This window comes from Caretta caretta, chromosome 5 (assembly GCF_965140235.1).
Source record: "Caretta caretta isolate rCarCar2 chromosome 5, rCarCar1.hap1, whole genome shotgun sequence".
In the NCBI taxonomy this organism is placed as follows: Eukaryota; Metazoa; Chordata; order Testudines; family Cheloniidae; genus Caretta; species Caretta caretta.
Window position 1 is genome coordinate 129,292,781 of NC_134210.1, and position 25,244 is coordinate 129,318,024.

Genomic DNA, 25,244 nt, shown 5'->3' on the forward strand with positions numbered 1-25,244 from the left:
GCTTCTTCCACCTCATCAAAACCTGCTTTCGTGGCCAAGCCGGGGACAACATCTTCACAGCGGGGACAACATCGTTAAATCCTATTAAGTCACTGGAGACAATGAGGCAGACAAGGAGGCTGACGGTGCCGTAGCCTAGGAGAAGCATGTTGTGCAGCAGCAGTGGCAGCTTCCCCTACTCTGCAAGCACCAGGGGCTCAACCCTCAGCCCGCCCACTCCAGCCCTTCCCCCAAGTCCCCACCCTTGACCTGCCTCTTCTCCTCCCCCCCCCATCCCCCTTTGCTTTGCAGACTACTTCCACGCTCCTACCCCCGATTGCCAGAAGCAGGAGGCGGGGGTGGGGGGGCAGGAGGGGAAAGGTGCTGATCCACAGCTGCTGGGGGGGAGAGCATAGGGAGGCTGCCTGCTGTGGAGAAAGCAGGCATCCAAAACAACGTAAGAGTGGAGCATTGCTCAACTTTAAACAAGTGTGTTCCCTAATTGATCAGCAACGTAACAACGAATCAACGTTAACCGGGACAACTTTAAGCAAGGAGTTCCTGTATTCTCAATTCATTACAATACAGCAAGTTAGAGCACCTATTGGATTTGATTTTGAGAGTTAAAATATACTTTGCCAACTTTATCACCACCAGGTTGTCCTTTCAGAGGCAGCCTTACTCCAACTGTGGGACACAACGCTTGGGGAAAGCAAACCACCAACTGGGACATGTGGAAGTATTTTGTAAGATGGGTAGGCTTTTAACAAATGGCATGGGTGCACATTTTATTTATTTTTCCTGAAGGAGGATTATATAGCAAGGGCTTGTGAAACACTGTGCATATGGAAACAATTCAGGGTTCACAGCGGACAAGTAACTCATCACAACATCCAAGTGCAATGCTTTAGCAAAAAGGGCTAATGTAATCTTTGAATATCTAAACAGGAGCAGGAGTTATGAGCAGGCTTAGGAAGGTGGTTTTACCTCCGTTTACAGCATTTGTGAAACCAGTAATGAAACACTGTATCCAGTTCTGGTGTCCGTATTTTTAAAAGGATGCTGAAAAGCTGGAGAGGTTGCAGGAAAGAGCCACAAAAATGCACAAGCTAGTGTAAGTGCCTTACAGTGAGATTTAAACAGCTCAATCTGTTTATTTTATCAAAAAGATAGATTATGGTGTAGAAGTACCTTCACAAGAAGAAAATACCAGTTACTAACAGGTCTTTAATCTAGCAGAGAAAGGCATACCAACAAATGGCCAGAAGTGAAAGCCAAACAAAGTCAAATTAGAAATTAGGCACAAATTTTCAACGGAGTACATGATTAATCATTGGCACAAACTATCAAGGGAAGCGATGTCTTCAAATCAAAAGTTCTGGAACACAAGTTATGCGTCTCAAGACAGGGGCAGCTGCATTAAATTTAATGGCCTGTGCTATACAGAAGGTCAGACTAGATGATCTAATGGCACCTTCTGGCATTAAACTCTATCATTAGAAGCCTCACTTCAAATGGCCCGAGATATTCTGGGGTTTGGACAAGTCATTCAGAAGGAAGGAAGCATGCCATCATTTACACCACCCCACTCCAACAAATCTAGCCTATTCATAGCCACTGTTAACTGGTAGAACACAAACTTAGTATATAACACCCAGGGTGGATAAAGATCAATGATTTAAAAAAATAAATAAAAAAAAACTCAGATGTTTTTTATTTAAATTGGATTTTTTTGGATAAAATGCTTTTTGAGGAAAAAAACCTCTCTCATCATGGAATAGGGATTACAAATTCTAATTCTATAGTATGAGACAATATATTCATGTAATGTTTAAGAACAGTTTTGTAAATGAATTTCAATAGTTCATGGATTAGGGACCCAATCTTATGGGGTTCCAAGGGCTTCAGTATAGATTATTTAGGTTAATCTTTCTATCTACCCAATGGGACTCAGTGCTCAGTCTAAAAGATACTATCAGAGATGCTTAGTTTTGCAGTTCTCAAACGATGGATTTGTGTCTCCAGAGATAATATGCTTGTTAACAGCACAAATGTTAATAGATAGATAGATAGATAGATAGGATAGATAGAGGTGAGAAATAACAGACCTCAACCCTATTGTCCCTCTGCAAATGTGTGTACACAGAGTCAACCCCTTACCTCTCTCTCTAAAGGTGCAAAGTTTCAAAAAGTTCAATGAATAGAAGATTGTTGGGAGTGAAATAGATCTGGACAAGGAGAAGAAGTCTGGAGATAAATAAATGTGAGAAGGGAGGTACAGGTAGTAGAAACAAAAGTGAAACTGTTTGAGCAGCATATTCCAGAAGTCTTGAGGTCTTTCTGAGTGTAGCCTTCATTGATCAGAGATCTACCATACCATTCTCTCACTGGAAGGAAAAACCTATAAGGGCAGCAGGCTGTAAAAGAGGCCCCGTTTGGGAATATTTTAATGAAGTTCCTCTACCTGTGGGTAAGACAGGCATGCGTGCAAAATGCAAACAGTGCAACAAAGGAATGCAAGGCCTGGTTGCCCTAATGAAACAACATCATGGGAACTTTCAGAGTAACAGCCGTGTTAGTCTGTATTCGCAAAAAGAAAAGGAGTACTTGTGGCACCTTAGAGACTAACCAATTTATTTGAGCATAAGCTTTCGTGAGCTACAGCTCACTTCATCGGATGCATACTGTGGAAAATACAGAAGATGTTTTTATACACACAAACCATGAAAAAATGGGTGTTTATCACTACAAAAGGTTTTCTCTCTCCCCACCCCACTCTCCTGCTGGTAATAGCTTATCTAAAGTGATCACTCTCCTTACAATGTGCACGATAAGGAAGGTGGGCCACTTCCAGCACAAATCCAGGGTTTAACAAGAACGTCTGAGGAATGGGGGGGGGGGGGGAAAGGTAGGAAAAAACAAGGGGAAATAGGCTTGAGTAGAGACTGGGAGTGGCTAAGTCATTATGCAAGGTAACCTAAGTTAATTGTATCCAATTTGCAAATTAATTCCAATTCAGCAGTCTCTCGTTGGAGTCTGGTTTTGAAGTTTTTCTGTTGTAATATCGCAACTTTCATGTCTGTAATCGCGTGACCAGAGAGATTGAAGTGTTCTCCGACTGGTTTATGAATGTTATCATTCTTGACATCGGATTTGTGTCCATTTATTCTTTTACGTAGAGACTGTCCAGTTTGACCAATGTACATGGCAGAGAGGCATTGCTGGCACATGATGGCATATATCACATTGGTAGATGTGCAGGTGAACGAGCCTCTGATAGTGTAGCTGATGTGATTAGGCCCTATGATGGTGTCCCCTGAATAGATATGTGGGCACAGTTGGCAACGGGCTTTGTTGCAAGGATAGGTTCCTGGGTTAGTGGTTCTGTTGTGTGGTATGTGGTTGCTGGTGAGTATTCGCTTCAGGTTGGGGGGCTGTCTGTAAGCAAGGACTGGCCTGTCTCCCAAGATTTGTGAGAGTGTTGGGTCATCCTTCAGGATAGGTTGTAGATCCTTGATAATGGGTCGAAGGGGTTTTAGTTGGGGGCTGAAGGTGACAGCTAGTGGCATTCTGTTATTTTCTTTGTTAGGCCTGTCCTGTAGTAGGTAACTTCTGGGAACTCTTCTGGCTCTATCAATCTGTTTCTTCACTTCCGCAGGTGGGTATTATAGTTGTAAGAATGCTTGATAGAGATCTTGTAGGTGTTTGTCTCTGTCTGAGGGGTTGGAGCAAATGCGGCTGTATCGCAGAACTTGGCTGTAGACAATGGATCATGTTGTGTGGTCTGGATGAAAGCTGGAGGCATGTAGGTAGGAATAGCGGTCAGTAGGTTTCCGGTATAGGGTGGTGTTTATGTGATCATCGTTTATTAGCACTGTAGTGTCCAAGAAGTGGATCTCTTGTGTGGGCTGGACCAGGCTGAGGTTGATTGTGGGATGGAAATTGTTGAAATCATGGTGGAATTCCTCAAGGGCTTCTTTTCCATGGGTCCAGATGATGAAGATGTCATCAATATAGCGCAAGTAGAGTAGGGGCGTTAGGGGACGAGAGCTGAGGAAGTGTTGTTCTAAGTCAGCCATAAAAATGTTGGCATACTGTGGGGCCATGAGGGTACCCATAGCAGTGCTGCTGATCTGAAGGTATACATTGTCCCCAAATGTAAAATAGTTATGGGTAAGGACAAAGTCACAAAGTTCAGCCACTAGGTTAGCCGTGACATTATCGGGGATAGTGTTCTTGACGGCTTGTAGTCCATCTTTGTGTGGAATGTTGGTGTAGAGGGCTTCTACATCCATAGTGGCCAGGATGGTGTTATCAGGAAGATCACCGATGGATTGTAGTTTCCTCAGGAAGTCAGTGGTGTCTTGAAGGTAGCTGGGAGTGCTGGTAGCCTAGGGCCTGAGGAGGGAGTCTACATAGCCAGACAATCCTGCTGTCAGGGTGCCAATGCCTGAGATGATGGGGCGCCCAGGATTTCCAGGTTTATGGATCTTGGGTAGTAGACAGAATATCTCGGGTCAGGGTTTCAGGGGTGTGTCTGTGCGGATTTGATCTTGTGCTTTTTCAGGGAGTTTCTTGAGCAAATGCTGTAGTTTCTTACTGTTACTCTGAAACCTATCACTACAAAAGGTTAACAGCCGTGTTAGTCTGTATTCGCAAAAAGAAAAGGAGTACTTGTGGCACCTTAGAGACTAACCAATTTATCTGAGCATAAGCTTTTGTGAGCTACAGTTCACTTCATCGGATGCAGACTGTGGAAAATACAGAAGATGTTTTTATACACACAAACCATGAAAAAATGGGTGTTTATCACTACAAAAGGTTTTCTCTCCCCCCACCCCACTCTCCTGCTGGTAATAGCTTATCTAAAGTGATCACTCTCCTTACAATGTGTATGATAATCAAGGTGGGCCATTTCCAGCACAAATCCAGGGTTTAACAAGAACGTCTGAGGAACGGGGGGGTGGGGGGGGGCGGGAGAAGAAACAAGGGGAAATAGGTTACTTTTTATAATAACTCAACCATTCCCACTCTCTATTCACGCCTAAATTAATTGTATCCAATCTGCAAATTAATTCCAATTCATGAGACATGTTCCTTCTCAAGAGGAAGCTGCATTGAAGATGATGAAAGGAACAAGTCTGAACATGCAGAATCTTCAGGTTTGTAAACTTTTTTTTTATTTCATACTTCTTTCTTAAGGACTGCCTGTCTTCCTTCTGAACTATTCTTGAATTCTCATGTTTGAGCAAAAAATATAGTTGTTACTCTATGGTACTATCAATTTTAGATGCAGTTGTGATAAAAAAAACAAACAGCTGAAATAGGCAGATCTTCCTTGCACAATTTCACCTTTGAAGTAGTACTGAGTGTTAGTGAATGCAATAAGTAATACTAAATGAGCAGTATGGTAATAATAATTAAATAACTGCATTGACTTATTTTGTTTAGGAGAATCGATCCTCAACATACAGGATTCTGAAGACTATCCACCTTCAAGATCACCATCATTTTCTATAGTTTCAGAGTTATCTGACAGGGATAATGTTTCAGTCACATCATGTATGTCACATAGCCACAATATATCACCTGTAGCAAAGACGAAAAAAAAACTCCATCATCCAAAAACAACCATAGATAAGTTTGTGATAAGAACCCAGCAGATTACAAAAAGAGTTAATTGATGAAAAAATTGCCCGGTTTGTTTATGCAATAAACTCTCCTTTTTGTATGATTGAGAACCCACACTTCATTAACATGGTTCAGTCATTAAGACCAGGATACAGTCCACCCAACAGAGCAGATATTGCAGGCAAATTGCTGGATAAAGTGTATGAAAGAGAAACTGAGCAGTGTGCAAAAGGTCTAGAGGATGAAATTGTTAACCTGAGTCTTGATGGGTGGAGCAATGTCCACAATGATCCTGTTGTATGTGCTTGTGTGACAACAGAAGAAGGGAATGTCTTCCTTACAGAAACAACTGATACATCAGGAAATGCACACACAGCAGAATATTTACAAGTAGCAGCAGTAAAAGCTATAACAAACTGAAAAAAAATTCAAATGTCTAGTACGCCGCTTGGTCACAGACAATTCTGCAAATGTATCAGAGAAGAAATTATTTAGGAGAGTGAAGAGAGTCCCAAGCTAATAATATATGGTCGCAGTGCTCATTTGATGCACCTCCTAGCCACAGACTTCAGTGTTCCAGAAATAAAGGCTAATGTTGTTGAAACTGCAAAGTACTTCCCGTAACAACCACTTTGCAGCAGCTGCTCTGAAAAAAGTGGGAGGAACCAAGCCAACTCTCCCACAAGACGTGCAATGAACTCAGTAGTGGACAGTTTTGAGCACTATATCAAGAACTGGCCTAATCTCATGACAGTTTGTGAACAAAATCGTGAAAAAATAGATGGCACTGTCATAGCCAAAGATCTCAACATTGGGCTTAAGAGAAATGTAGAACACATGCTGAGTACCCTGAAGCCTATTTCTGTAGCCTTGAACAAAAAGCACGGAAATAGCTGTTTTATTGCTGACACTGTTGAAATTTTGAAGGAACTGAGTGAGATCTTAAAAAGAGAAATATGCAATGACAGAGTTAAATTACAAGCATTAAAAAAACCGAATGGGACAAGCACTATCTCCAGCTCATTTTCTTGCAAATATTCTCAATACTTGGTACCAGGGTCAAACCTTAACTGCTGAAGAGGAGTTGGCTAGGACATGGACATCCAGCAATCATCCCTTCATAATGCCAACTATAATAAACTTCAGAGCTAAGGGTGAACCGTTCAAGAAATATAGGTTTGCTGATGATGTTTTAAAGAAAGTCACACCAGTGAACTGGTGGAAGTCACTTAAGCACTTGGATTCAGAGACTATTGAAGTGATAAACTCACTTTTAACAGTAGCTTCTTCCACCGGTGTAGAAAGAACATTTTCTTCCTTTGGACTAATTCATTCCAAATTGAGAAATTGTTTGGGACCTGAAAAAGCAGGAAAGCTTGTTTTTCTTTTCCAGATTATGAACAAAAAGGAAAATGAAGGTGAAGACAACTGAGTTAGTTGCAGGAGCCAATATTTTAAGTTTCTCATGTTGACCTGGCTGATATAGTCAATTTAATTTTTTTTTTTTAAGATTTCATTTAACTATTTTAGTTAAAATCAATTTTAAACACAAACAAACCTGATTTTAAAAAACTTGAATGTTTAACTAAATTCAAAAATTCGTATGCCTGTTTTGTTAAAAAAATTATACGTTTGCTGTTGAAGAAAAAGATCCAGAATACATAACATTGTTGTTTTAGTTAACTAAAACAATTTAAATGTCTGTCTGGTGATGTTCTCCTCCTAGTACAGCACGGCAAGAAAATCCTCCAAATATTGGAGAGAGTTCACCTCCCAATTACTTCATAAATATCTGCTTCAATTACCCTTGGTAAATGATGTAATCAAACAATCATTCATTTTCTGATATAGCTGTAAAACTAATCTGAAAAGTTTTCAAAATAAATCACTTTAAAAATATATAGTGTGTACCTTCTAAAAATGAAACCTACATCTATTTCTGAGTTGTGAAGAATATGTTTTAAGGTTATAACAACCAACAAGAATGCACTTTTATGTAGAAATCTATGATTAAATCAAGTCTTCCTGACTAGTGATTTAAATCAATTTGATTTAAATCAAATCCACACAGATTACACCACAAAAAATGCCTTGTCTAATACATTAACACATATAGAATTATTTTGGCAATACAATGCACTTCAACTTAGTAATCAATTTACTAATAGCTTCAATTATGACAATCTATGTACTTAAACCAATAAATGACTCCCACATATTAGAAAACACTATCAGCAGAAGTGAACCATAGCTTTCTAGATAAAATACTTGAAAGTACAAGAGAACTAGCTAACTTCAAGTTGTTCCTTCAGTTGACAAAATGAAAACAGCATTGTACAAGAATGTACATTTCATACGAAAGCTGTGCAATCTGGGGACACCGGCTGGGTTTACATATTGTTCTAAATAGGTTGAGGTTTATATTTGTACATGGGTAGATTATGTTTTTGAGTGCACGCTGTTAGAGAATCTCTCAGAGAGAGTCTATTGGGCTAGGTCTTTTTTCATTTTGAATTACAGTCATAATTCACCTAAGATTTATAATACATCCACTACTACTTCAATGGATATATGTTCTATTGAAGATACAGAAGAAGTGTCACACATTGACTATCTGGATATAAGAATAAGGGGTGAAAAATTATTCATGTGTAGGTTAAATTGAGAGGTTTGTCGACAAGATAATCATTTGCAAGCCAGCAATTCAATGATATTCACTTTTAGCTAGCTGAAAAAACTTGTTTTCATAATTAATCAGCTACTGCATATCAGCATCAGGTGTGTATTAAGGAATAAATGTTTCCCATCTTAACAGAAGCCAAAACAAAGCTATGCTATTTGTGAAGTGTAGACAATTATCCCCAAGTTCATTTGATACTACTGGAAGTTATTGCCACTGAATTACAAGTTTTAATCTTAAAACTTTGGGACATTTTAAGTTACTGTCAGTCACAAGGTTAGAATATGAAAGGATCATAAAGTTATCTGTCAAAAGCGGCTCAAATGCATGTCCATGGGGATATCATAAATTCACTTCCTGTCACTCTAGAGCGAGATGAAAAATAATGATTTTGAGGTAGTTGAAAGAAATATGGAAGGAACTTTCAGCTGAGAGGGCTTTTAAAACACACACAGACTATAATGATGAAAAGTACAAAGATGTGGAACTGCTACTTGGGGTTTCCTTAAAGTAAACTATTCTCTTGCGGCAAATCCACTTTTCAAATTAATCTTCTATAAATGTTTAAAAATTATGTATTTGAGAATATCTTCATTAATAAAACTCTCAGAAAACAAATGGGAAGGCTGCATTCCATTGTCAAATGCTTCATACCCTCATCAAAACAATACAAATGCACTGTACTGACAGTACAAGGGGTCTTACTATATGATTTAACATTTTTCATAATCAAGTTAATTGCAGTACATACATAGGTAGATACATTTCCAGAGTTTGCATACATCAGCACAGTTCCTGATCAGAAGCACCTCTGGGGAAAAGCACCATTAGCACTAGTTCAGGTATACACGGCAACACTACAACTGATTTGGTTATAGTAGGAGGTGGCCTTTTTCAAAAAGCAAATACAGTAACCTATTTTGTCTGGCAAGGGCTGACAAGTCACTTCAGGAACTGACAATTTTCTGATTTTCCTCTGAAGAGAATTTTCACTATTTTGCACAGTACATAGTTCTGTCTCTGTAGTTGCTTCAGAAAGGTTAGAGAACTCTCACTCTCAACCAAACAACAGCCTTTCTAAGAGTAAAAAAAGTGTCTGAATTATCAAGCCATTGTTTGGTTCTGTTCCACTCCCTCCTCCCCACAAACTTAGCCCTGTAACATACCTGGAAGAATTCTAAACCTCTGAGATGAGGGGTTTTGTTAAACTTTTCTCCAGTTTGTTTTCCCCCTTGTTACTATATATGCTGTGAACTTGACACACACAGGTAGAATATTAATTAGGAAATATATGAATTATATTTTCTTGAGAGAATCTAAGTATGGCAATGTTCCTAAACTGCTGAATATTTGTACTGTTTCACTGCAGTACAAGAGTGTAGTGTATGGATCTCTTCTACCAGACTAGTGGCATCATCTTTAACAAAAAGCCAGTGGCATTTCACAACGGCTGGGATTGCTTTTGGTGCAAAGCAACTTTCTTTTATCCTCTCTAGTCTACATGAATGCAGCAAGTAGAGAGTCTTTAAACCAATCAGCCTGACCCTTATTTAATTGCTTAACATTTGCCTTTAGTTTTACTATGAATTTAGTTTAGACAGAACTTTTGTTAATAAAAATGCAACACATAACTAGCAGATTCTGGACATTGACAGCATCTGCCCAGATCTGAACTTATTTTGATCAGACTGAAGGACAGCCAAGCTAGAGCAAACTAGCACAAGACAAAATTGACAGTGTACTTATACCAACACTACTGCATAGTCCTAGATGACATTCAACCATTTTTTTAGTGATGTCAAAAAGTAGTAAACATTCAAGAGCACCCGGAGGTGGAAGAGCTAAAGTTAGTCTTATATCACCAAGCACAATGTGCTCCAAATTATTAAGAAATACTTAAAAGCATTTATGTTTCAAACTATGTACCAACTGGGCCCCCTGCCCAATATGAAAGAACACCAGAAAATGCTGGTGCTCAAATTCCTGCAAGACATCTTGCTCCACTTCATGTTTTTAAGATATTATAGCTTCAAAGATGCAGTTGATGGGAAGCAGATGATTATAGACTTGAATGGTTTTCAAAACACAGGTTCACATCAATTCAACAGGTGACTTCTTCCTAACATCAATAAGCCAGTTGGAGTTTCCATGCAAACATTTATTTTAATGTATTCCATGGGTGGTTTACTGTAGAGTCCAATTTTCAAAAAGATTCTAGTTTTTCAGCTCTTAGTGACCACCAATTTTGTTCATTTTTTCCAGTTAACTAAAGACCACCTAGCTTAAGGAGCCATTTGGGAACACAATATTGAAGTCCATTAAAGCAGAAATGTAATACTCAAGTATGTTAGTGGAGAAGTAATATTTAGTAAGGTTACCTGTTTACAATATAAGTCTGTTTCACATCTAGTGGACACAGTTTGGGCAGGTCTACACAACAGCGGGGATCGATGCTTTGAGATCAATCCACCAGCGGTCTATTTAGAGGGTCTAGTAAAGACCCGCCAAATCGACTGCAGATTTCTCATCGGGGGTGGAGTACAGTGGTGGACTAGAGAGCAGAGTAAGGTAAATCAACGGGAGATTTTCTCCCACAGACCCCCCCGGTAACTCAACCTAAGGTATGTCGACTCCAGATATGTTATTCACATAGATGGAGTTGCATAACATAGGTCGACGTACCGCAGTAGTGTAGACATAGCCTTAGTCGGATGAGTCTACGAAAATGCAGGATTAAGTTGATCAGAACTAATGATTATAGTACTGTACCTTGAGGTTCTGGTTCAGAGTTTATCTAGTAGTAAAAAACCTTCATACAATGGTGTTTAGTTTTATCTAGATAGGCATTTATACTGTGCTAGCATTGCTATCGAATCTCAATCAACTTCAAGACAACACAAAATTTAACAAGTATTCAACCAAGACTCACATGATAAGATTTGGCTAGATCAGTCCATATGAATAAAAAATATGACAGATTTTTGGTCTGATAAGGGCTTTGAAAAAAAATGCAATCTTTATACCAGCACCCAAATTTAAATCAATAAGTCTTTTCTGCTGTAGCTTCTGAAGGGCACTCTTTAAAAAGATTGGTGTCCCCCATCCTACTGTAGTAAATGATCACTGACTTCTTCCAGTTCCACACAGAATGTATTCCCTTACATACACTTTTAATTAATATGTTTTAGTGGGCAGCTAAGAAATTTAAACAAGGCCTTTCTATGAAGCATAAAAGTCATCCATTACTAGAAAGGAAACTTCTAACCTATCAAATAAATCTTATGAATTACAAACAAACCTTTACAAGGCACATCACTAGCTAAAACAGCTTTTTATTTAAATCAGTCACTGAGGGAATGAGAAGTTCTCATTGTTAAAAGACCCAATACTCATCAATATGGAACATACACAACACTTAGCACTAAGAAAAGTTGTACTTAAGTCCTCGAACTACACAGAATTCCAATTAATAATCTGAAACTTTAGATTGTTTTACAGTGTAAAACAAACAATGTAAGTAAGTTGTAGTATACATTACATCTTGAGGTTTACATGCCTATAGATGTGAAGCATTTTTCTAAAAGGATATTTGTTTTTCTAACAACAAGTAGGACAGTTTAGCAGTAATAAACCTGGAGAACATCAAAGTTTTCAAAAGGAAAATTCCAGAGCACAATGTGATAATTAAGCAAACTCTATAAAGACTGGATTTGATACATTGATAACCAGGGCCCTGAGTGTAGAAAAACAGTTACACTAACTCTGGATTAAAGTTATGTTAAATTAGAAGTATTTAATTTTTTCAGAGTGAGTTCCACTTGCACTAGTAAAAGGGCATTCAAATAGTAATATGGTGGAAGTACCAAGACCTTTAACCACGATAGCATCAAGTTCATGATACACTACATTTCTTCACAGGCCAGTTTGAGGTGACACTAATCACTTGTGGACTAAAAGACACTGCAGTGCTCCTATTAAATTGCACCTTGCTGAGAAGACACAACATCACAGCTGAAAACAACCAAACTTCACTGTGTAACATCAGGACCGTGAGAAAATTTTGGCAAAAAACCGATCCATTATTTTACCAATTGGTACCACCTTCGGGTGATGCTTTTCACAAGCCTAAAACCTATAAGCTATTCCAGATTGCTACACACACCTCATGCCACTAAGAGCCATAGCTATCCATAGCTCAGGTCACTTCTCACGCAGTTTAACCCTACTTCTCTCGATGGACGCAGGGACAGACATTTTTCAAAAGATGGGGGGTTTCTTAGCAACGTAAACCAACCCTTGATGGGGGGGGGTTCAGAAGGAGACTCCGCCAGCCCCCACCCCACACCAGACCCAGACACATCTGAGATACTGCACAGCAGGGGCGTCTCTGCCAAGCTTGTGGGACACACGGAGCTGGGGCCAGGCACTACCAGGGCAGGCCGAGCGGGCTCCCCCACATGCCAGGCGGCTCTGCACCCTGGGAGAAGGGGGCTGCAGAGAGGAGAGCCCTTGCCATACAAAGCCAGGAGAGGGACGGACGGACAGACAGCGGGGGGGGGGGGGATAGAAGCACAGACAGACACCCACACCGCAGCCCAAGGGGGGGAGGGGGCGGGCTGGTAGAAGCGGACAGACAGAGGAAGGGACGGACAGACAGGCACAGCGGGGACGGACGAATGGACACACACGGGGGGGGACAGGGAAGCGGACAAACAGACAGACACAGCCGGGGGGGAGGGGTGCAGACGTCCTTGACAAACCCCGCTGCTGCCGCCGACGCAGAAAGTTAAAGCGCCCCCTCCCCAGGCTAGGGGGACGGAGGGGCCGGCCCTGATCCCCTCCCGGCGCCCCCTCCCTGGCGAAAGGCTGGGGGAGACGGGGGAGGCGGCGGCGGCGGCGGCGACTCCCGGGGGAGCGGGCGCCGGACCCTCCCCCGCCCCGCGCCGGGGGTCTCGGGGCTGCTCCTCGGCAGCTTGCCATGGCGCGGCCCGCTGGAGCGGGGGCAGCCCCGCAGGGCCGCCGCGGGGGGAAGGGGGCCCGGCACTGACCTGGCGGCGCAGGGGCCGGGGCGCCGTGTCCGCCCGCGGGGGGGGCCTCCACTCCCTCCGACTCTCCCCCCAAAAGAAGGAAAAAATTCCGGCCGGAGTTTAAAACAAAGAGGCGGAAATAGCCGAGCGGCGCCGAGGGCGGCCGAGCGGGGGCGCCGCGCACCGGGAGCATGCGCACTGCCCGCGCCCGCCTCCCACACGCGCGGAGGGAAGGGGGCTGCGCTCGTGTCGCCGACCGCGGGAGGGGAGGTGACGTGCGCGCGCGGGGAGCATTAGAGCAGCCGTGTGCCCCCTCCTCCCGTGCGGGGAGCCCTACCTCCCCCCTCAGGGAATCCCCATGGGAACCTGCCCCGTGCCTCCACTAGTGCGGGGGGGCTGGGAACGCCCCGCCCACCGACAGGGGGTGCGGGCTTAAGAAGCACCTAGTAGCAGCCTGCGCCCCCCGCCGCCAGACACCCCCAACCCTCCACTAACCCCTACCCACACACACACCCCATCACACAGAGCTGGACACCCCCATCCTCACTGCCAGACCCCTCCCCCAACTCTCCACTAAACCCCTTTTCCCCACACACACACACCCTCATCACACAGGGCTGGACACCCCCATCCTCACTGCCAGACCCCTCCCCCAACTCTCCACTAAACCCCTTCCCCCACATCCACCTTCATCACACAGGGCTGGACACCCCCATCCTCACTGCCAGACCCCTCCCCCAACTCTCCACTAAACCCCTTTCCCCCCACACCCTCATCCTCACTGCCAGACACCCTCTCCCCAACTCTCCACTAAACCCCTTTCCACCCCACACACACACCCGCATCACACAGGGCTGGAGACCCTAATACCTTCTGCCAGACACCCTCTCCCCAACTCTCCACTAATCCCCTTCCCACACACACACATACATCACACAGGGCTGGACACCCCCATCCCCACTGCCAACCCCCCCCAACCCTCCACTAAAGGCTCTAGGACAACCCCTCCCCCCACATACAAACACCCCCTCACACAAGGTTGGACAACCCAATTCCCACTGCCAGACAACCCCCTAACCTCCACTAAAGGCTCTAGAATAACCGCTCCCCCACACACACCCTCACACAGGGCTGCACACCCACATCCCACCAGGCCAGACTCCCCCCAGCCCCACACACACACACACACAGCCAGATACCCCCGAACTCTCACCAACACCCTCAATGCAATACAAAAAGCTCTGAGACAAACCACTTACACACACACCCCCATATGAGACAGTCAGATACCCCCAACCCTCCACCCTAGCACTAAAGACTCCTTGACAACACACCCCAACAATCTCGTCACAGACAAGGCTAAACACCCCCTACTGCCAGCTCACCATAACACCCAGGCATGCATGAACACCACCACAAGCAAAAGGCTCCAGAAATATCTGCTGGTGCCCACTCCAAAACACACAGCACCAATCCCCCACGCGCTGCTAAAGGCACCAGAAAAACATCTACTGAAACCCCCACAGAGCATTGCCAAAACACTCAATTCGCTTAAAAATCCTGACCATTTAAAGACAATTTTGGGGTGCTATTTACTTGCTTTCCAGTTTGAGTCTCAGGTTACACATCTTTTTAAGGGTTTTTTCCTACAACTTTGAGGGCTAGAAACCTAACTTTTTAAATAAAAAAAGAAAAAGAAGAAAGCTGATACATTCAATCATATACCTCCATGAGCTGAGGTTTAAGAAATACACTAGTTACTGAGAGACTCACAAGAGCTGGCAAAACTGAATTATATGCAAATTACCTAATGAGCTAATTTGCAGATAGACCATACACTGCAGTTTATGAAAGTAGGTGGATTTAGTGCTGGTGAAAAGCATTGACTTGACAAGCGTACCTGAAGTCCTCTGCATTTAGTGGACAAGCTTCCTGCATTGCCATTAGAGCAAGAGGCAATAAGAAGAAGGATAGCTCAGTGGTTCGAGCACTTTGCTAAACCCAGAGTTGTGAATTCAATCCTTGAGGGGGCCATTTAGAGATCTGGGCCAAAAATTGGCAATTGGTCCTACTTTGAGAAGGGGGTTGGACTAGATGACCTTCTGAGGTCCCTTCCAACCCTCATATTCTGTGTGAATACTGATCTGGGGGAGGAGCTTCCTCTAGGAGTAAAAGGAGGGGGTAGTTCAACTCTATGCAGTTATTACATTCTATCAGGTCATTCAGATCTGAAGAAGAGCTCTGTGTAGCTCAAAAGCATGTCTCTTCCTCCTCCACCTTGTCTCTCTATCAAGTCTGTCAATTCATGCAAGCATCATGGTGAGTTTGTGATGTGGGATCTGTAACTGAGGACCAAACTCATCCCAAATAGGGGATACTAATCATCATCCCTTAGACGGAAAATTATAAACTCTACTGAGCTGGACTGGGGTCAAACTGGTGACCTATAGATGAAAGGCTCTGTAGCTCATTAGTAGTGCCCTGAGGCATCCAATCCCTCACAAAAATGCTAATAACACACCGTCAAAAATTAGGCTTGTTTTCTTGAAATATAAATTTATTAAATGCAGTTCTAATACAATATTAACACAACAGCCAAATTCTCTTCTCCACAGATTGTTTCTGCAATATAATACTGTTTCCCATTAGAACTATTCCATGATCACATTTGGGGTGGGGGAGGACACATACATACACAAAAACCATGTAAAAGAACGTTAAGATTGCAAAGACAAGTACTCCAAAATTAAGACTTTCCGAAATTAAAATTACCAGTGCAAACCTGTATCTTCCCATATGTTCATGGTACTCTTTAGTTACATGCTCACACACTATTTTCCCACATAGTTGTTCAGCAGTATTTTAACCCAGGACTTTCAGAGCCAAAGGATAGGTGGCTTCCACTTCAACTAGAAGAGCAACTGGTAGCACAGGTAGGCTGTCCTGTGTGGTACAGTCCCTAGAGGGGACATAGCACTTTGCCCATTTGTTACCCAATATTCCACTATTGTCTTAAGCATTTATGTATCTACTCCTGAGGTCTATTCCTGGTTCTAAGAGCAAAGTGATATCTAGTGGCTAGATCAGTGGGTACATACAGTAAGCCAAACCTATAGAAGCTGGATATGAGTCAACAGTGTGCCATTGTTGCCAAGAAGGCCAATGGCATTTTGGGATGTATAAGTAGGGGCATTGCCAGCAGATCAAGGGATGTGATCATTCCCCTCTATTTGACATTGGTGAGGCCTCATCTGGAGTACTGTGTCCAGTTTTGGGCCCCACACTACAAGAAGGATGTGGAAAAATTGGAAAGCGTCCAGCGGAGGGCAACAAAAATGATTAGGGGACTGGAACACATGACTTATGAGGAGAGGCTGAGGGAACTGAGATTGTTTAGTCTGTGGAAGAGAAGAATGAGGGGGGATTTGATAGCTGCTTTCAACTACCTGAAAGGGGGTTCCAAAGAGGATGGATCTAAGACTGTTCTCAGTTGTAGCAGATGACAGAACAAGGAGTAATGGTCTCAAGTTGCAGTGGGGGAGGTTTAGGTTGGATATTAAGAAAAACTTTTTCACTAGGAGGGTGGTGAAACACTGGAATGCGTTACCTAGGGAGGTGGTGGAATCTCCTTCCTTTGAAGTTTTTAAGGTCAGGCTTGACAAAGCCCTGGCTGGGATGATTTAGTTGGGGATTGGTCCTGCTTTGAGCAGGGGGTTGGAGTGGATGACCTCCTGAGGTCCCTTCCAACCCTGATATTCTATGATTTGGCACATTTAGCTTCAAAGGCAGTATGACCAAGTGGAGGAGACTTGTCTGGAAGAGACCTGGGTCCTATTCCCAGTTTTGCCTCAAATGACCTTATGCAGTTCTTCTGTTACCTTATTTAAAACATGAAAACTGATGGTTGCCTGCCTCCTGGGGTTGGGATATGAGACACTGATGAGTAAAAAAGGTAGTGAACTGCACAGAAATATTAACAGCACTTAACAGAAGTGAAACTAGAACCCATAGTCTCCTGGGTTTTTCCAGCCCAGTGTGTCTTCTCTTAGGCCAAATTATCTTTTTGGTGGGGAAAGGTCTCTGGGCAAGCATGGCGGAGCTAACAAATGTGCAAGTGTCACAAGAGGAGATGCAACACCAACTGACCCCAGTCGGCGGTGGGCGGGATCAAACCTGTCAGCTCTGGAGCTTAGTGTGTGAGCCTCTGCATGACCTAAAAGCCATATGGCTATTAGCTAAGGCTGTAGAGCAGACTCATTAATCTCTCTCTTTAAGTGGTATCGGTGCCCCAAGATGGGACAGAACACCACACCCAGGAGGTGTGTGGGTTACAGAGACACTTAACTAATCAAGTAAAGGCTGCAAGACAAATCCATCAGCACCTCCCCAGTACGTATGTCAAAGGCTCCAGGATATTAAGGTTCCATTACCTTCTATCAGTTCTTTTAAAAGTTTATATGACGTTTTGTATTACTGAAGGGCCTACATCCCACCCAAGAGCTGGGGAAAGATAAGGTCTGAACTCTGCAGCTCCATCTCTAGTTACAAATATTTTGTAAGAGTCTGCTTCCTTGGGATGTCTACATCAGAGAGAGATGACAAGACCATGTCTGCTCAAGGAATTAATTTACTTTAAAAATACCCTTGAGAGCAAACGTGTGAAGTGACTGTCCTGACCCTTCAGTGAGAGCTGAGGCCATAGTTTTTTCTCACTGTAACCTCTTTGCCCTAACATTAGTTCTGCTGCTGCTGCTACCCATTGAACAGTGATTTAACCTGTAAATAACATTTCTGACAGGCAAGGTCAGCCTGTAACTAAATACAGTTCTACTTACATTGTGATTGAACAGGTACAAGCAGTCATAGGAACTGTAGCATTTGGAACAAATGCTGAGCTGGAACTTCCTGTTAGCATCTCAATCATCAACAGTATTGCACTAAGGGGAAAGCAACAAGAAGAGAGAAAGAGATCTGGATGGAACAACAAGAATTAGCAGTTAAAGAATTTCTCCTTGATATGTTTGACAAACTTTAATCCTCAACGTCCCTGTGAAATCAAAGTGTTACAATTATAAATGAAGCTGAGGTTAAGAAACTTGCAGAAGATTACAAGGGGAATCAGTGTCAGTGCTCAGTACTGGAAATACTCCAGGCTGAATAAAGATTAAAGAGCAAAAATCCTAGCTAAAACTGAGGGGGGAAATAGTTTTCGCTTTTTGGTTGCAGAGAAATATGACAATATATCCAAGCAATACATTTCTGGGCCATGTCAAAACACAGCAAACTATACAACATTTTAGAGATACCAGCTAAAGTACAGGATGGTCCAAGAATTATTTTTGGAGATATCATTTACAAGCAACCAAAGCTTGAAGTAGACAAAGTCACCCTAACTTGCAGAGATCTAAGCTGCAGTCCCACAAAAGTAACAAGAAGGGATTACTTCTCAAGTACAGAAGCCAGAATGGCTCAGCAAAAGGCTCCATTTGTACAAGCATAAGTGTCCAGAATGGCTAATAAAAGAATGCATGGAAGACAAAACCACACCTTTACTGATCTGCTCTAAGGGAGCATTACCGTTCAGCTCATGAGGTGAAAAATACTATTCTAGAAGAGTAAGCCTTAACAATTGACCTTTGACATCTGGACTATGACAGCATTCAGTATTGCCAACTCCTGCAATTTCATCATGAGTCTCACGATATTTTGTGTTGTACTTCCTTAAAGCCCCAGTTCCTGGAGATAAACACTTAGGCAAGTGTCTCAGCTTGAAGTTAAAAAGTTGGTGCAACTTTGAGAGCTAGAGAAAAAGCTTGAAAACATGACTTGAGTGCACTCAAAGTTTCAAAAATGGATATTAAATAACTCCAAATTATGTAAGATTTACTCAGTTTTAAGCCGATCTCATAATTTTTTGGGCTGGACTCATGGATTTTTAAACATTTGGGCTAGTAATATTAGCATCTCAGCCTCACTGAAGTTTAAGGGAAATTGAAACAGAGCACAATTTCCTCATGGGAACTGGAGAAGCACATATGAATGGAGGAAGGGATAACACACAGGGCAACCTTATCTTTGGAAACACCAGTAATGAAGGTTTAATGAGCCAGAGACAATAGTTTATACACTGGGCACACCAATATAATGGCTTTTAGAAGAACCTACTTAAGAGTTAAATATTTCAGAGAAACAAAGCAATGTTCATAAGTATTGATACAGAGAAGATGTAGCACAGGAATCTGTCTCCATGGAAATCCTTAATTCTCACTATAGCTCTAAAGGGAACATTTGAAAGAGGACATTGACGTATGAGACCCCCTTGAATGCTTCCTGATAGCCAAGCTTGCATCAAAACTCTGATAAAAGAAACCCACGGTCTTGTTGATGGGGTCCTTGAGCTTAATCATAGAACCATAGGGTTAGAAGGGACTGCAAGGGTCATCTAGTCTAACCCCCAACAGGATTTGTTGTATCTAAATGGATGTGTCAGACCAGAATGACAACTTGCTCAAAATTCTGTAAAACAGGAAACAGATGGTCTCATGAACCTTTAAAGTCATAGATTCTGAAGCCAGCAAGGACCACTGTGATCATCTAGTCTAATCTCCTGCATAGCACAGACCATAGAACTTTCCCAAAATACTTCCTAGAACATGTCTTTTAGAAAAACATCCAGTGTTGATAAATTGTCAGTGATGGAGAATCCACCACCACCCGTGGTAAATTGTTCCAGTGGTTAATTACCCTCACTGATAAAAACATATGTTCTATTTCCAGTCTGAATTTGTCTAGCTTCAACTTCCAGCCATTAGATGGTGTTATACCTTTCTCTCCCAGACTGAAGAGCCCATTATCAAATATTTGTTCCCCATATTGGTACTTACATATGTTTGTAATCAAGTCACCCCTTAACCTTCTCTTTGTGAAACTACATAGATTGAGCACCTTGAGTCTATCACTAGAAGGCAGGTTTTCTAACCCTTTAATCATTCTCAAGACTCTTCTCTGAACCCTGTCCGATTTATCAACATCCTTCTTGGAGAATAATGCTCTCAAATACATCTTTAAGGTGACATGGCATCCTAGAAGCTGGCTATTTGGGCAGGAGAGGATTCAGTTCCAGCTCCCAACAAGTTCCCCAATGTACAAGCTTGGCTCTCAGGAGGGCAGAATTTGTGCCCAACAATGAAGCATGATGCCTTTTCATGACTCCTGTTCTGCTACTCTGGTTCCTCGTCAGTTAAAGATCTGGCAGACAGTCTGGTATGACAGCAACAGCGAGGCTAAAGTGCAGTGCCTCACCAATAAATAAATCAAACAATGAACATGAATTCACAGTCTTCTCCACCTTCTTGGCTATTTTAACATCCCATGAATTTGAAGGCCTGTCTAGATTGGCAAAATCTGAGCTAAGAAAGCAAAAGGTGGTTCTGGACAAAATGAAATCTTTTCCTCTCCACTGTGCAAGGCAGAGCAAGAGTGGGATGTTGACAAGAGGCTCCAGCACAGCTGGACCAGCACACCAAAATTATGCCATTCAACTGGTAGGTGGTGCTGCTTCTCAAAGCAGTGAGAGAGTGGAAGTGAAGGACCCAGTCCTTTTCACCCAAAGCCCAATCAATTTCTGTTTGTTCATTCTGGATTCTCTGTGTGTCTTCTCCATGCCTAGACACATAGCATACAGTTAGAACAAGCTTTACTACAATACCAGCTTCATCCACTAAGTCTTAAACTTCCTATAGCATCCACAGGATCACCAGCACATCACAATGGCCATGCTAGATCAGACCAATGGTCCATTTAGTCCAGTATCCTGTCTTCTGGCAGTGGCCAATGCCAAGTGTTTCAGAGGGAATGAACAGAACATGGAAATTATCAAGTGATCCATCCCCCATCATCCACTCTCAGCTTCTGGCAGTCAGCGGTTAGGGACACCCAGACCATGGGGTCGCATCCCTGGTGATTAACCATTGATGGACATTTGCAAATTCTTTTTTGAATCCAGTTATACTTCTGGCCTTCAGAACATCCACTGGCATGGCAAAAATTGACTGTGTGTTGTGTGAAGAAAGTACTTCCTTTTGTTCCTTTTAAACCTGCTGCATATTAATTTCATTGGGTGACACCTGGTTCTTGTGTTATGTGGAGGAGTAAATAACGTTTCCTTATTCATTTTCTCCACACCATTCATGATTTTATAGACCTCTATCATATCCCCTCTTGGTCATCTCTTTTCCAAGCTGAAGAGTCCCAGTGTTTTTAATCTCTCCTCATGTGGAAACTCTTACATATCTTTAATCATTTTTGTTACCCTTCTCTGTACCTTTTCCAATTCTAATATATCTTTTTTGAGATGGGGCAACTAGAACTGCATGCAATTTTCAAGGTGATGCTGTACAATAGATTTATGTAGTGGCATTATGATATTTACTGCCTTATTATCTATCCCTTTCCTAATGGTTCCTAACATTGTTCACTTTTTTGACTGCTTCTGCACATTGAGCAAATGTTCTCAGAGAACATCCACAATAACGCCAAGATCTCTTTCTTGAGTGATAACAGCTAATTTAGACCCATCATTTTGATGTATAGTTGGGATTATGTTTTCCAATGTGCATTACTTTGCATTTATCAACACTGATTTTCATGTGCCATTTTGTTGCCCAGTCACTCAGTTTTGTGAGATCCCTTTGTAACTCTTCACAATCTGCTTTGTACTTAACTATCTTGAGTAATTTTGTATTGTCTGCAAATTTTGCCACCTCACTCTTTACCCCTTTTTCCAGATCATTTATGAATACGTTAAACAGCACTCATCCCAGTGGGACACCACTACTTACCTCTCTCCATTCTGAAAACTGACCATTTATTGCTACCCTTTGTTTCCTGTCTTTTAACCTGTTACTGATCCATGAGAGGATCTTCCTTCTTATCCCATGACTGCTTACTTTGCTTAAGTGCCTTTGGTGAGGGACCTTGTCAAAGACTTTCTGAAAGTCCAAGTACACTATATCCACTGGATCACCCTTGTCTACCTGTTTATTGACCCTCTCAAAGAATTCTAATAGATTGGTGAGGCATAATTTCCCTTTACAAAAGCTGTTTTGACTCCTATCTCCAACAAAGTGTGTTCATCTATGTGTCTGATAATTCTGTTTTTTACTATAGTTTCAACCAATTTGCCTGGTGCTGAAGTTAGGCTTACCAACCTGTAATTGGCAGGATCACCTCTGGAGCCCTTTTTTAAAAAAATGTCACATTAGCTATCTTCCAGTCATCTGGTACAGAACCTAATTTAAGTGATACATTACATACCACCGTTAGTAGTTCTGTAGTTTCATATCTTAGTTCCTTCAGAATTCTTGGGTGAATATCATCTGGCCTGATGACTTATTACTGTTTAATTTTTCAATGTTTTCCAAAACCTCAACTATTGACACCTCAATCTGGGACAGTTCCTCAGATTGGTTCCTTAAAAAGAATGGCTTAGGTGTGGGGATCTCCCTTACATCCCTTAAAGTGAAGATCAGTGCAAAGAATTCATTTAGTTTCTCAGCAATGGCCTTATCGTCCTTGAGTGCTCTTTTAGCACCTCGATGATCCAGTGACTCAACTGATTGTTTGGCAGGCTTCCTGCTTCTGATGTACTTTAATAAGTTTTTGTTGTTAATTTGAGCTTTTTGCCAGTTGTTCTTCACATTCTTTTTTGGACTCCCTAATTATAGGTTTACACTTGACTTGCCAGAGTCTATGCTCCTTTTTATTTTCCTCAGTGGGATTTAATGTCCAACTTTTTAAAGGATGCCTTTTTGCTTCTAATTGCTTCTTTTACTTTCTTGTTTAGCTACGGTGGCACTTTTTTGTCCTCACCGTGTTTTTTAATTTGGGTATACATTTAATTTGAGCCTCTATTATAGTGGTTTTAATAAGTTTCCATGCAGCTTTTGGGCAATTCACTTTTGTGACTGTACCTTTTAATTTTCATTGAACTAGCTTCCTCATTTTTATGTAGTTGCCCTTTCCTAGATTAAATGCTACTGTGGTGGGCTTCTTTGGCATTCCCACCACCCGCCAAGGATGTCAAATTTATGGCTGCTATTACTGAGCAGTTCAGCTATTGTCACTTGTTGTACCAAATCCTGTGCGTTACTTAGGACTAAATCAAGAACTACCTCTCCTCTTGTGGGTACCAGGACCAGCTGCTCCAAGAAGCAGTCTCTTTGACTAGCCAGATGTTTCTATTTTTCCCCTCATTGCCCCTGCTACACAGCTGACAAGGTCTGGTGTCTCAGCCTCTAACTGAACAACTTTAGCACTGCTCTGATCTGCAGTGTTTTTTATTTTCTTAAAGGATAACAAACACAATACCTCAGGCAATTTAAACCTAAAAGACTGGTATTTAGCTGTACCTTCAGTCCTAACAACCCAGCTGAGCTCTTCATTCCCCACTTTCATTTTCCTCAGATATAGCTACATTCCCCATCAAAAAACCTTCTGTTTTCTCTCTATTGCCAAATTCAAATAACCCATTGGTTTCTTTACACTTTGTAACAAAATCCATTAAGCTGCATTTAATGAGATGAACCTAGTTCAGATCACTGGAAAAAATGCAATATGAACATTATTTTAGCAAGTATGACAACATGTGAAATAATCATATTCCTGGAAATATCCCCACTAGTGAGAGATCAAAATTACTGGGTTGGCTTATTAGCCACTGTTAGCTGGTATAGTGGATCGGTTAATTCAGCAAGGAGCCATCCAGGAGTTTATGATTCACTGGTGTAGTAAAAACTCCTGAATCCTGCTAGAATCTATGCTAGTGGTAGAATCCCTACTGGGAAATGACACTTAATTAACTTCTGTAAATATATCCTGGGTGTGGAACACTCCTTTCACAGAGACTTTAGTCCCCCTACTTAGAGAATAGCCATCCTTAGCTTCCAATATTAGTCATCTGAACCTATTGGCCCTTCTACCCACCAGTCCTGCTTTCTTATTTGCTCTAGATATTGTGTTAGACCTAAGAAGGGAGATAACTTCCTGCCTGGTATAATTCAGCTAGAGAATCTGCACTGTCACAATCACGAATGATTCATCAACTGATGTATCAGACTTTGCATATATTTAACAGGGGGAAAGATTTTTAACTGCAAGATCATAGCACTCCTCAATGTGTGGAAAACACTCCAAGTACCACCTTATTTCTAACCATCTTCATTGTCCTTTTCTAGAACTTTTGCATCTAAGTTATGTTTCTAAGATGACTCTCAAGGCTGGACATGCAACTCCTGGTCAAATATAGCATAACATTTTCAAGTTCTTTTTAATGCACCAAAGTATCCGATGTGACTGTACAAACTGATCTCTCCCACTGGGCTGACGTCTGTTCAGCTACCCACCACTGTTGCTCCTGAATCTTCTTCCTAACAGTTCGGAGCTTGGCCTGAGAGTCTGAGGAGCCAAATTGACTACGTGCGTTGAACTCCACTGAAGCTAATGGATTTATACCCACTTATGCCAGCAGTGTATTTTGCCATTGTGTACTAACTTATACCTACAGAAATTTCATCAGTCATGTTTATTACACAGCATGATCAGCCGGCAGCTATCCTCCTTCAGTCTTCCACATATTTTACTACCCAGAACAATGGATTTAGGACTCTGAAGATTTCATCAGCTCCCTGTCCACTTCCTCCCTCAATGGTTTCTATGGATCTGCAGCTCTGGTCCCAAGACCAATCCCTGGAGAGTCCAGGCATCAACCTCTCTGCCCTAAGAAACAGCAATTTACTACTGGCCAGAAACAGCCTGGTGTAAAGCTCTACTGACTTCAACTGAGTTGCATTTGCTGATTCTAAGGCTAGATTTGGTCATATGACTCTTGTATTAATAACCAGTTATTTCACAACCAAGCTTGTGTGTTA

The 25,244-nt window shown here is 42.0% G+C and overlaps 1 protein-coding gene across 17 annotated transcripts in view; it reads right to left on the reverse strand.

Annotated features, from left to right (window-relative positions):
- The window catches only part of PCGF3 (polycomb group ring finger 3), a 113,296-nt gene extending 99,783 nt beyond the window's left edge, over positions 1–13,513 (reverse strand). For 10 of the 17 annotated variants that reach the window (XM_048850039.2, XM_048850032.2, XM_075128886.1 and 7 more), the window contains exon 1: positions 13,339–13,513. The gene's annotated coding sequence lies outside the window, so the exon portion shown is untranslated. Of the gene's footprint in view, positions 1–6,881; positions 6,969–13,338 lie in introns of all 17 variants that reach the window. The other 7 variants (XM_048850038.2, XM_048850037.2, XM_048850036.2 and 4 more) reach the window with 2 other exon arrangements.
- Positions 13,514–25,244: the final 11,731 nt, after the last annotated feature.